Consider the following 12,849-nt stretch of genomic DNA (forward strand, 5'->3'; position numbering starts at 1 on the left):
ACTAACTGAGTGATCCTTATAATGAATCATGACATGATAAGGGCCAAAGTACTTAATTAGAAGCACCCAATCGTTGAAAGAATGGTCGGTGTTGTGTTTGTTGGCCTAACTCTTCATCCCAGTAGTGTCCTTTGCCAATTTGGCTTTAAGTACGCGCAAGCCGGCTTCCATGTCTTAAGAGTGTCTACTGTAGTTGGCCATCGTGGTCGGGCCACCAATGCCCATGTTTCCCACTATAGTGGACATGGCCAAGCCACCAAATAATTTAATTTTTTTCATTTTGTTTATATTTTAATTCTACTACAATAAAAGTTATTGGACTATAATAATTGAAAAAATGCATAAGAACTAAAATTAAAACAAAATCTTCGTTGTATTATACAAAGGGGTAAAATTATACAACGAAAATTTTTGACATCTCATAAACTACATTCCCAACGCATATCACACTCTACCCCCTCCTCCCCTACGATTCCAAACCTCTTCGACCATATCAGCCTGCAATGTCGTATGTGATGTTTCCCTCCGCAGATCAGCGAACCGTTGGATCAAGTATGCATTACTAAGCGGTACACCCATCTGCAGTGGGGCGGTTGCAATACCGTGACTCGTACTTGCACCCTCTTCCGCTGCCCAGTTCTCTGCATAATATCATTCGTCATCTATTATCATAATGTGCAATATGATACATGCTTACATAATGGAGGCGACATCATTTCCGTGCCATTGTCGAACCGGGCACCGTACAATGGCCCATCGCGCTTGGAGGACACCAAAAGCACGCTCAACATCCTTCCTAGCACTCTCTTGTTTGGCCACGAAATAGGATTGTTTGGGCCCAACCGGCTGCCGGATCATCTTGACAAACACGGGCCAACGAGGGTATATCCCATCGGCTAAGTAGTATGCCATGTTGTACTGCGTCCCATTGGCCATGAATCTGACCGTCGGACCCTCACCCTGACACTCATCATTGAAGAGATGAGACGAATGCAGTACGTTGATGTCGTTGTTCGACCCTGCGACACCAAAATATGGATGCCAGATTCGCAATCGGTAGTCAGCAACAGCTTCCAGTATCAATGTTGGGTGTCTCCCTTTGAATCCAGATGTGAACTGCCCCTTCCAAGCAACCGGGCATGCAACAGCTTCCTCCCGTCCCAGTGCATGCAATCGATGCTGCCCAACATCCCCGGAATATTATGCACTCTCCCGTGCATATCTATCAATCTCTGGCACTCATCGGCATTTGGCTTCCGTAGATACTCCGGACCGAAAATGGTCTGGATACTATTACAAAACTGCCTCAGCGTCGTTAGGGCAGATGTTTCACCCAACTGTAGGTATTCGTCGAACATATCAGCGGGTCCGGCATAGGCAAGCTGCCTAATTGCAGCGGTACACTTCTGATATGTCGACAACCCGAGTCGACCGCTAGCATCACTGCGCAGTGTGAAGCACTTGTACCGCTGCGCCAATGTAGTCGCTATACGGATGAATAGCCGTTGCGACATTCTGAAGCGGCGACGGAAAATCTCTGCTGGGTAACGGGGGTTGTCGCCAAAGTAGTCTTCCATCAACCGCTGGTGTGCCCCCACATGGTCACGCCATCCGCCGATGATAGAACGGGCGAACGAACGCCACCGCCTCCTCCTCCTCTTCTGCTTCCCGTTGCACCTCTTGAACGAGTTCATCGAACTCCCTATCCACCAATTGTTGGAACTCATCGTCGGAACTCATTTTTCAAAAGTAGAATTGGTGATAAAATGAAAAGAGTGGAGATTGGAATGGTGTAAAAAATTGGTATATTTATAGAATTAATAAAAAAAATCGAAAAAGGGGAGCCGCGGCTCACGCCCAAGCGCCGCGGCCGGGCCACAATCGTGGCGCTCTCGTGGGCGCCCTCCCCCGCCACGGCCGCCCATCCAGTGCACTATAGGAGCCGCGGCCGGGCCACGCCCGAGCCACGAGCCGCGGCTCTCCTATAGTGGAGACTCTAAGAACAAATCTGTTGCCACCACATTATAGTCAGAGGGAAAGTGATGTAAGACCAAATCTATTGCATATTTCTTAAGAACAAATCTGTATAACGAAACGCGTGACCTAGAATAGGATAGTATGTAAGAAATCCAATTGAAATACCTAAACAATTCGAAATAAATTTGAAATCAATCTAAAGGCTCGAGACAACTTTTGAAAATTTGTATGAATGGAATAACAATATAGAAAAGACTAAATTTGAATGAATAACATGGACTATGGATGGGAATACATTGAGCAAATGACACCACAATAAAAAAATGAACGTTCGATTGATAAGTCGATAAATTGTTCCAAAATGAGCACAATGCTATGAGATTTTGGAATCGGGAAATAAGAATAAAACTCAAGAACGAACTAAACCTTTATTATAACTAGTATCACCACTCATGCTATGCACGGATCTTGTGTTTTTCACTTAATGAATGTTATCTCTCCACTTAACACATAAAAAATCTGTTGGGTTAGGGCTCCCAAATTGTGGAAAAAAGACACATATGGTATTGGCCCATTTATTAACTTAAATAGGTCAAAGAAGAACCTATAAATACCTACCAAAAATGTAGGAGCAGTCCATATTGATAGGAGAGAGAGAGACGTGTAGAAGGAAAGAAGAGAGAAAAGAGTGTTTTCCAAGTTTTTGCACTGCGCAGTCTCGATTTCTGTCATGATCAGAGGTCCAAACGTTGTCCGATCGACTTGATATTTTAACTCGATGTAGAAGACTCGTAGGCTTCATTCTGACCGAAGGAAATTGAATTTGAATGGTTAGATCTCCAGTTATAAATTTTTTAATGTGACGCAGTTTCTTGAGATGTTTATTTCATCTATTTTGAAGTTGTATTGATTATCTAGTGTCTTCTTTGTGTTGTTAAGGATTAGATATCATTGTAAACTTCTTGGTTGTATTATACTCCTTTGTGATAGTAGATGTGGTAAACCGGTGGGTCTCGTCTCTTCACATTGAAGAGAGTTTTTCTACGTAAAATCTTGGTGTTGATATTTTCTATTATCGCTTCTCATTATCATATTATTGATTCCAGAGGCAGACATAAGAAGGGACATGGGGGACCCATGGAACCCCCAACATTTTTATAAAATTCCAAGGGTATTTTAGTAATTTGATATTTGAATTAAATCAAAGTTAACCTAGATAATTAATATTATGTGAAATCCAAACTCCCGGCATCTCCAAACTCCAATACCGCCATGCTACTACTCCGTCTTTCTCCAATACTATACTCCCTCCGTCCCGGCTAAGATGACACATTGCTTAGCCGGCACGGGATTTTAGGAGTTATTGGTTAAATTGTTTAATTGGAGAGAGAAAGTGGGTGTAAGTATTAAAGTAGAGAGATAAAGAAAGATGGATATTTTAATAGGAGTGAGAAAAAGTGGTTGAGTGTATTAATTGGAGAGAGAAAGTTACCAAAAAAGGAAATGTGTCATCTTAGTTGAAACAAACAAAAAAGGAAAACGTGTCATCTTAAGCGGGACGGAAAGAGTATTATTTAATATATTAATATTGCTTCTTCATTTCCAGAATCAAGTAATCAACAGCAGTTCCATTGCTGTTTCAATACTTCCAATTTCCATTGTTGTTCCATACTTAGATTAACAGACTTGCTGTTCGGCAGTTCCAAAACCAAAGGAGAGAGAAAAATTCTAGTTCTAGGTATAGAATAATATTTTGTTTGTTTATGCTTGTCATGTTGAGTACTTAACTTATTTTGTACTGTTTCAAGAAAAATGTTTTAGAGACATAATATCTCCAAGTCATAATGCCATAATGGGGTTAAAATTGTAATCTTATATTATATCATATTTTTTATTAAATTTACACTTTTTTACATTTACCTTTTTGCCCCTACATCTTTAAAAAAGCAACTATGCGCATAATCAAATTTTAATTATGATCTTAAATAAGGATGTGCAAGCTTAATTATGGAATATATATAAATATGGAAGATATGAATTAAAATTAAAATATATACCTAAAGAAGTTAGAATATTAGAGAAATGGGACCCACATTTTGTTACACACTTTTATAATTTTTTAAATGTAATTCACTTCAAATTTTTGTAATCCGTTTATAATACAAAAGAGAAAAGTATAAGAAAAATTTTATCAATTTCACCTATTCTTTTGTTTGAAAAAGAAAATATAATAAAATAAATATTTTTCAAAAATTAAAAATTCTAATGCATTAGTAATTTTATAAAAATACTAATTCTTTTGGTTATGTTCATTTTGGTCCATTCACTGTAATTAGTAGTATCATTTTTATTTATGGAAATTTGCTCTTAATTTTTTCTCTTTCTCTTTCATAATTTATTCATTAAGTTTTGGAACATTACGTTGAATCTCGATGAAAAAATATAATCACAAGTTTTTCCGTCTATTTAATCGTAGTAATTTCATGGTATAAAGTTAATTCTTTAATAATAAAATAATTTATTATGAATGACTATTAAATGAGTAAGTTTTTAATACCAATAAAATAAATAGATATGGATGACTACTAATAAGTCAAATTTTAAAAGTGACTAGTATTACGCCCGTGCTATGCACGGTCCATTTTATTTTCTTCAAAATATAAAATATTGATTTGAAATAAAAAATAATAATAATATTATATGGGCTAAAATCATACATTGTTATAATTATTTGACCTTTCAAATAATAAAAATAATTTTAATTGATATATAAATTTGTAATTAAAATGACATTGTTTAAAAAAAATATAACTCTCCTTTTATATATGGAGTTATAATTATTTGACCTTTCAAATAATAAAAATAATTTTAATTAATTTTTAATTAAAACAACATTATTTTAAAATTTTCCAAAACTACCATTTTATATATGTATATATAGATATATTCTAAATATCCAACAATAATAATTATTTTATAAAATTATTTCAAAAATTAGAACATTTTTTGGTAAATGACTAAAATATACTACCAAAAAACTGAAAATCCCCAACTTTGTAGCATATGAAATGTAAAATTAATTTAAGATATTGTGTATCAAAAGATATAATTTAAGATTGCACCGGTGAGACACTTCTTAGTCGAGCTTCATTTCATTGCAATATAGTGACCCTATACACTAAAAACCCAATCCCTGAAACCTAAATCATAAACCCTTAACTTTAAAATATACTCAATTAGATTATAATTTTAAATTTAGTTAGGCAGTTATTGTAAATATTTTCAAAACTTCCCTTGTATTATTTAAACAAAATACATGAATTACCATAAATTTAATAAAAATGTGTTGCTTATTACAATAAATCAGAATTAACCATTAAAATTAATAATGACCACAAATAAAAAATGAAATAATAATTAAAAAGAGCGAACTATTATTACTACACATTCGGAACGAAACTAAGCAAACTAAGAATTAAAAAATGTCATTTATGTAAAAGAATATAAGAAATTATAGCACCTTTTTCATGTGGCAGAAGCTAATTAATTTTCGTGAGAATTTCATTCTAGTGTCAAGAAATTGAGTTTAAATACAAAAATGTTAAAAAAAATGACCAAATTTATAGTATTTGAATTTGATTAACTAAAATGATAATCTACAAAAATTTAATAGTATTTGAATAGTATTCAAGTCTATAACAGTCTAACAACGTATTTGAATAGTATTACAACTCTTGTACAAACATACTAATAATATTGTACCGGTGAGACACTTCTTAGTCGAGCTTCATTTCATTGCAATATAGTGACCCTATACACTAAAAACCCAATCCCTGAAACCTAAATCATAAACCCTAAACTTTGAAATATATTCAATTAGATTATAATTTTAAATTTAGTTAGACAGTTTTTGTAAATATTTTCAAAACTTCCCTTGTATTATTTGAACAAAATACATGAATTACCATAAATTTAATAAAAATGTGTTGCTTATTACAATAAATCAGAATTAACCATTAAAATTAAAAATGACCACAAATAAAAAATGAAATAATAATTAAAAAGAGCGAACTATTATTACTACACATTCTGAATGAAACTAAGCAAACTAAGAATTAAAAAATGTCATTTATGTCAAAGAATATAAGAAATTATAGCACTTTTTCATGTGGCAGAAGCTAATTAATTTTCGTGAGAATTTCATTCTAGTGTCAAGAAATTGAGTTTAAATATATAAATGTTAAAAAAAAAAATGACCAAATTTATAGTATTTGAATTTGATTAACTAAAATGATAATCTACAAAAATTTAATAGTATTTGAATAGTATTCAAGTCTATAACAGTCTAACAACGTATTTGAATAGTATTACAACTCTTGTACAAACATACTAATAATATTGAAGCCTTTACAATCCGGCTATGCACATTCACACACAAATGGAAGAAAACAAATTGATCTTCATCATCTTCGGAATGAAGCCGGTGGTCGAGGGATGAGCAAACATGGTTGTTTTCGGTTGCCTCTGCTCACTTTAGAATTCGCCATTTATCTTTTTTCTTTATCTACTTGTGCTTGTTCTTGGGTACTCTCTGTTTCAATACTGAATCCATTTATTTATATAGAGCCAAGATGGTGTAGATTAAAAGTTTTAGCTTTAATTCCCAAAATAATAGTGCATGCGTTTCTTGCTTAGTTGGAGTCTGTTGGCTTTCCATATTCTTTGTGAATAATGACTTTTTATATTCATTTTCATTTGGAGCCTTTTAATTATAATATACACCTGAAATAATAATGTGCAAGTGCAATAATAAATAGTCCACAATCTGCCGTTTGAGATATATACTACAAATTAATTAACAAAATTAAATTTATTCTAATCATTCTAGAGTTCAAAAGTGTAATTCCATAAATACTCCCAAAACTCCCCTTTTATATATGTATAGATTTAATACTCATAAAATAATTAGATAATACTAAGAAATTAATATATATGTATATAACTATTTTTATAATTTAGAATTTTAAGAATTATCTAATAATAAAATAATTAGTTGCTATTGATTACTATTAGATGAACAAATTCAATTGAAAAGTTAATTTTTATATTAGTATTTGAATAAAATAAAATAATAATTTTCATTTAAAGGTAAACCAATTCAAATCCTTTTATATTATGCAAAATTAAAGAGAGTTATTAATGACTTAATTATAATTCTCCAAAGTTATTGAAAGTTAATAGTTAATGTGCTTTGATTGGAGTTTCCTTTTATAATCAAACGGATATAATTTCCTTTCTTTTGAAATAAGGGTATATTAGTCCATATATGAATTATTCTTATGGCAAAAAAACATAAAGGCATTATGGCATGGAGACATTATGTCTCTAAATTACTACTCTTGTTTTAATTAGTTATCCCCCAATTTAATTTAGTGATACACTTTCATTTAACAAAGAGCCCTAGTTATCTCCCAATTTAATTTAATTTAATTTAATGAGAGACTTTCATTTAACAAAGAGCCATTTTCTATTAGACCATCTTTAACAGTTCACTAAAATCTAAAATAGGATAGGTAATTAGCTTTAATGGTATTAAAAACTAAGCACATTTTTGGTTTTTGAGTAAAAAATAGTATCTATCTTTAGGTTTACACAACCAAAACCAAAAACTTTTAAAATTTCACGAGTATAAAATAAATAATATAGAGAATATTCTATTAAGTTTGATTTTAGTGTAAATGATTAGAGTAAAATAATACTCCCTCCGTCCCGGTTTACCATTTTTGGGTGTCCCACTTTAGGAGTCCCGGTTGGAATATTCTATAAATGGTATTAGGCCTCACATTCCACTAACCTCTTTTTACTCACATTTTATTATAAAACTAATATAAAAAATTAGGACTCATATTCCACTATCTTTTTTCACCAAGTTTCCTTTACATTTCTTAAAACCCGTGCCGAACTCAATCGGGACTCCTAAAGTGGGACGGAGGGAGTATTTGATACTCCCTCCGTCCCACATAATTTTACCCAGTATTCCATTTTAGTCCGTCCCACATAATTTTACCCATTTCACTTTTACCATTTTTGGTAGTGGACCTCATATTTCACTAACTCATTCCTACTCACATTTTATTATAAAACCAATACTTTAAAAGTAGGACCCACATCCCACCAACTTTTTCAACTCACTTTCTATTACATTTCTTAAAACCCGTGCCAAGTCAAACTGTGTAAAATTATGTGGGACGAAGGGAGTATGACATTTACACTAAAATGTGTTTAAGTTTAGTGTAAATGGTTGAAGATACTCTTAATATGCATTTCCTTGTGATTTGTAAATGGCAGTCTTTCATTTAGTTATGTAATATTTTTATAATATACATTTACTTATTGTGCATTTTAATATGTGTAGGTAAACACATATATCATTTTCTTATAAAAGTTTCTTTTGTTATCTAGGTTTTATCTCCGTCAATGAATGACCCTCCACTTTCCAACCATAAGAATTACCGAGTGAAGATAAAATAAAGTTGATTTAGAGGTTGAACCCACACTTCTCCAAGCACAAGAGTTACCGAGTAAAGACAAAAGTAAACCTGATTTTCATCTATCTGCACATCAAAAATTATTTTTGGACCCTCCATCGCTAAAATCCTGCGTCCGCCACTGATTGATTCGTCAATATTATGTGTTATTGTATTGTCCTCATATCATATTCTTGCAATTGAGGAGGTTTGTTTATCTGCTGCGACTTAGAATTAGGCCACTCCTCCCAGCAACAACATCTCTTAAAATCTTGTGTCGTTGCCCAAATGTGACATCTTATGGGACGGATGGAGTACTTTATTCCTTTTTTACTCAACACCCAATACGAAGTATCTTAATTACTTACAATGAGTACAAAGTTTATCGTCGAACGAGGAATTATTTTTGCTTATTCAGAATATCATTCGTACACACAAACAACAAACCTTTGTCACACTCTCACATTATAAGGTATCATGTTTCATATGTACTTTGTTCTCTTCAGGCTTCTGAATTTCTTGGAGCATATACTATTGATGGCGAACCCGAATACAAACAGATGGAAATGTCGTTTAGTGGTGAAAGTTTGAAGCAGGACAATAATGAAGATTTGAGTTTAGGTGTGCAGGCAGCTGCTGGGTCCAGTAGATCGTGCTGGCTAGCCAAGTAGATGCAGATTGAGCAGAATTGAGTAAAAATTGCTGAAAGCCGCCAGACTGACCAAGGAGAAATTTAGCAGAAAAAGGCAGAAGCAATAAATAAGAAAAAGGGAAGGAACTCGAAGACACCCCTACTTTAAGGACACAAATGTCAAATCATGGGAGACATATCCTAGGAATTTGGGCCTCAATTCTCCCTATATAAAGGGACCAACAATGAAGAATGAAGCAGCCTTCTTTGGAGCTCACCAGCACTTCTCAGTTCCAGCCTCTTTTGAGCTCTCCTAGCTCACAAGATCCACTCCAACTCCAGTTTCAAGCTCTCTGCCTCCACACTTGGAGGGGGGAGGGAAAATCCTAGTTTCGGCTTTCTAGTTTGTAATCGTGGTTCCACCGCTCGAGGAGAGAAGATACAATTTAATTTCTGTCTTGCTTCGTTTTAGTTTTATTTTGCAAGTTGTTGGTGTTTTAAACATCTTAGCTTAAGAATTTCGTAGTAATTTTGTAATTGGTTTTGGATATTGTTGTTTTGGAGTTTGAATCTGTTTTTATTCGAAGTTATGGAAGCTAGCGTTTGAGTTCTTGTTAGATTTGGTGATGATGAGTTTTATTTGTGTTTTGTTGGATGCTTTTCGCAATTGGTAGTTGTTAGAATATTTAGATCTAGCTTGTTAATGCTTGATTTCGTAGATCCATGTTAGTTCGTGATTTGATTTCATAGATCTGGTGCTCTTTGATTTAGATTTGCATGATCATGGTTTGCTTTTATTCATCTGTCATCTGGTTGACCAAGTAGCGTAGATCTAGAAGTTCTTAGTTTAAATTTCTAGTTCGTGACTCATTTCAAAGAATGCTCTATTTTTCCTTTATCAATGTTGTTTCATGCTCTGTTTTTATTCTTTTTCAGCTTGATTACATGAAGAGATAAAGTAGTGGTAGTTAGAATCAGATCTGATCTTGCTTTATGCTTTTTACTTTGGCAGCTTTTCTGCCAGATTTGTTAGTTTAGGAAATTTGGTCTCCACTTTACTTTTGCATTTTGTCTGACTATTTTAGGAAAGTTCCAACATGGTCTAGTAGTTGCAGGTGCTCTTGGTTGTTTACTCTTAGATTTAAATGTTTGTTGCAAGTTTAGTCGTTACGCATGTTTCCGTACGTAGCCAGTCTAGTTGACCAGTTAGGTAGTGTTGCTTATTTAATCTTTCGAGTCAAGTAGATTCTTAACCCACTTAATTTGCGTGGCAGCAGTAAAAAACCTCCCAAAATGTCCCGAACACACGCTCTTCACCTCCATCCTTGTGGGTCTAGTGAATCTGCCTAACCAGTTTGGTCCAGTCGGTCTGCTTGACCAGTCTGCAAATTTACTTTACATTTTAAGAACGCGTTCAAAGAGCCACGTTTCACTGGGCAATCTTCTCCAGCCGCAGGTAAACAAAAGGGAGAGATGAATCCACACAAACTTTTCGATGATGTCGGAAACGCCTCTGACCGTGAATGTACGAATGGTAAAGGAACAATAGATCATCAAATGCTACTTCTTGTGCTTCATCTAGCCTGAATGCATGGTGGCATCGTCCGTACGAATGAAATCAATTTCTAGCATGCCATGTGCCATATGTAATAAGGGAATATCTAATACATAACGGTTTTCATGCAGATATTTCATACATTATATGCATGTGTGTGTGTCCACTTAAACTGGTCAGGAGGATACCTAGACCTAGTCTTGTCGTTGTGCCTAAACCATGTAATCAAAACCTTAACCCACTTCTACTTGCTAGTATAGAGGAGTAAGGATCAATCACACAGAGATTGAGAGCACATGCATATTTGCGATGACATTTTGAAATGGTTTGTTTTGCTACCACGATTTATGGGGGTTGAGACCAACTAAAGTGTGTTGAATTGAAAATAGAGGATACACCTAAACTGGCCAAGAGGTCGGGTGTGACTCAAAATATATTATTACGTGAAACGAGTGCAGAATAAAAAAGAAACTTAACTATCTGTGCACTTGAAACAAACAGACAGACATTAAACAGAACTTACTAAAATTAGACTAAACAAAAGGTAAAAGCAACAAGACACCACTGATCCTAACTAACTACCTTGATGCAGAAAAGCTGAAAAAGGCAAAAGGTACAAAAAGCATAAAGCACATTTTTGGTTCTACTCTTGGATTTGGGTATTTTTCATCTCCAACAAGTTTAACTAACAACTAACAACGATCTCCATGGATCTATGATACGCTCGGAATTTGCACTATTTTAAGACCCTTATTTTACATATTTTATCCATTTTGGTATTTTGACATGTTTTCTGAGAATTGTGCATATTTGAGCTTAAAAGATAGGAAAAAGTTGAAGATGGAGTTCTGGAGCATTCAAGACGCCGAGTGGCCCGCTGCGTGTGTCGCAGCGACCGCTGGCCCACAGCGACCGCTACGCCTGAAGCGGTCCGCTCCGGAAGAAGTTGTGCTAAAAATCTGAAGACACCCAGCAACCGCTGGGGAGTGCACAGCAACCGCTCAAGAAGGTCCCGAAGCCACTGGACTAATTTGCAGCGACCGCTACAACTCATGCAACGACCGCTGCACAAATGGGCAGAAGCTACGGAGAACCCACAGCGACCGCTGGCCAAGGCGCAGCGGACCGCTTCAAAAACGCGGCGCACGATTTGACGTAGATACTCTCCAGATTTTACCAAAATTAGCCAACATTTTCCTTATATCCATAGGATTCGAAATTCTCCCTATATATACCCCCTCAAACTTCTTCATTCATAGACCGTTTTTACATTTTTTTTTGCTTCATAATTCTAGAGTATAATATTTGAGAGATCTTCGTTGTGCAAGAGGTTGAAGACGGATTCACGTGAAGATCAAGGCTACAGGATTCTACCTTTGGGTTTTATCACTTTAGTTCTTATTTTTGCATTGTTTTGCTTTCAAACTATGTTTTTAGATTATTCTATCATGTGTAACTAAATTCATAGGATTCTAGGGATGTGTTAGTAACTTTTATTGGTTTATACAATTCATTTTTCTATTTAGTATCCGTTTTGTTTATACTTCGTTTCTTCCTTAAATTGTTCCGTAATACTGCATGTTTGAGTGACACATTCGATGCTGATTTGATATAACTTGCTACATAATCGTGAGAGGAGGTTGGTGAGTTAGATCCACTTAATAGACACTACAATTAGCTTCCCTTAAAACGACACTATTAATTGAGAGTAAGGACTTTTCAAGGGTTTAGGAGCTTTTAGGAGTTACGTATCTAGGATTGACAACCCTAGTGTTAGTGATCTACGCTTGTACCGCATGAGCATAACTAGTGTGACTCGTTCTATCGAAGTATAAACTGTGCTAGGGTATTGTAGTTGGAATTTGTATGACCATAATTGTGAAAGCACATCCCCGGAACTCTCCTATCTCATATATCTTATCTCTAGTTTTTGTTGCAATCTGCTATTTACTGCCTTCAATTTAATTGTTTTTCAAAACGTTTTCAAAATCCATTGTTTCTCCAAATAGTAGAAAAAGCTTAGTAGAAGGTAGCCAGTCGGTGATCTTATTCCCCGTGTTCGACAACCCGGTACTGACCTTTAGCTATACTAGATCTACCATGTATACTTGCAGGTAAATTTAGTGCTAATAAATAGTGCATCAATCTAACTCGGAAAA

This window comes from Salvia hispanica, chromosome 1 (assembly GCF_029641045.1).
Source record: "Salvia hispanica isolate PSC_SH4W2 chromosome 1, Shi_PSC_v1, whole genome shotgun sequence".
NCBI lineage: Eukaryota > Viridiplantae > Streptophyta > Magnoliopsida > Lamiales > Lamiaceae > Salvia > Salvia hispanica.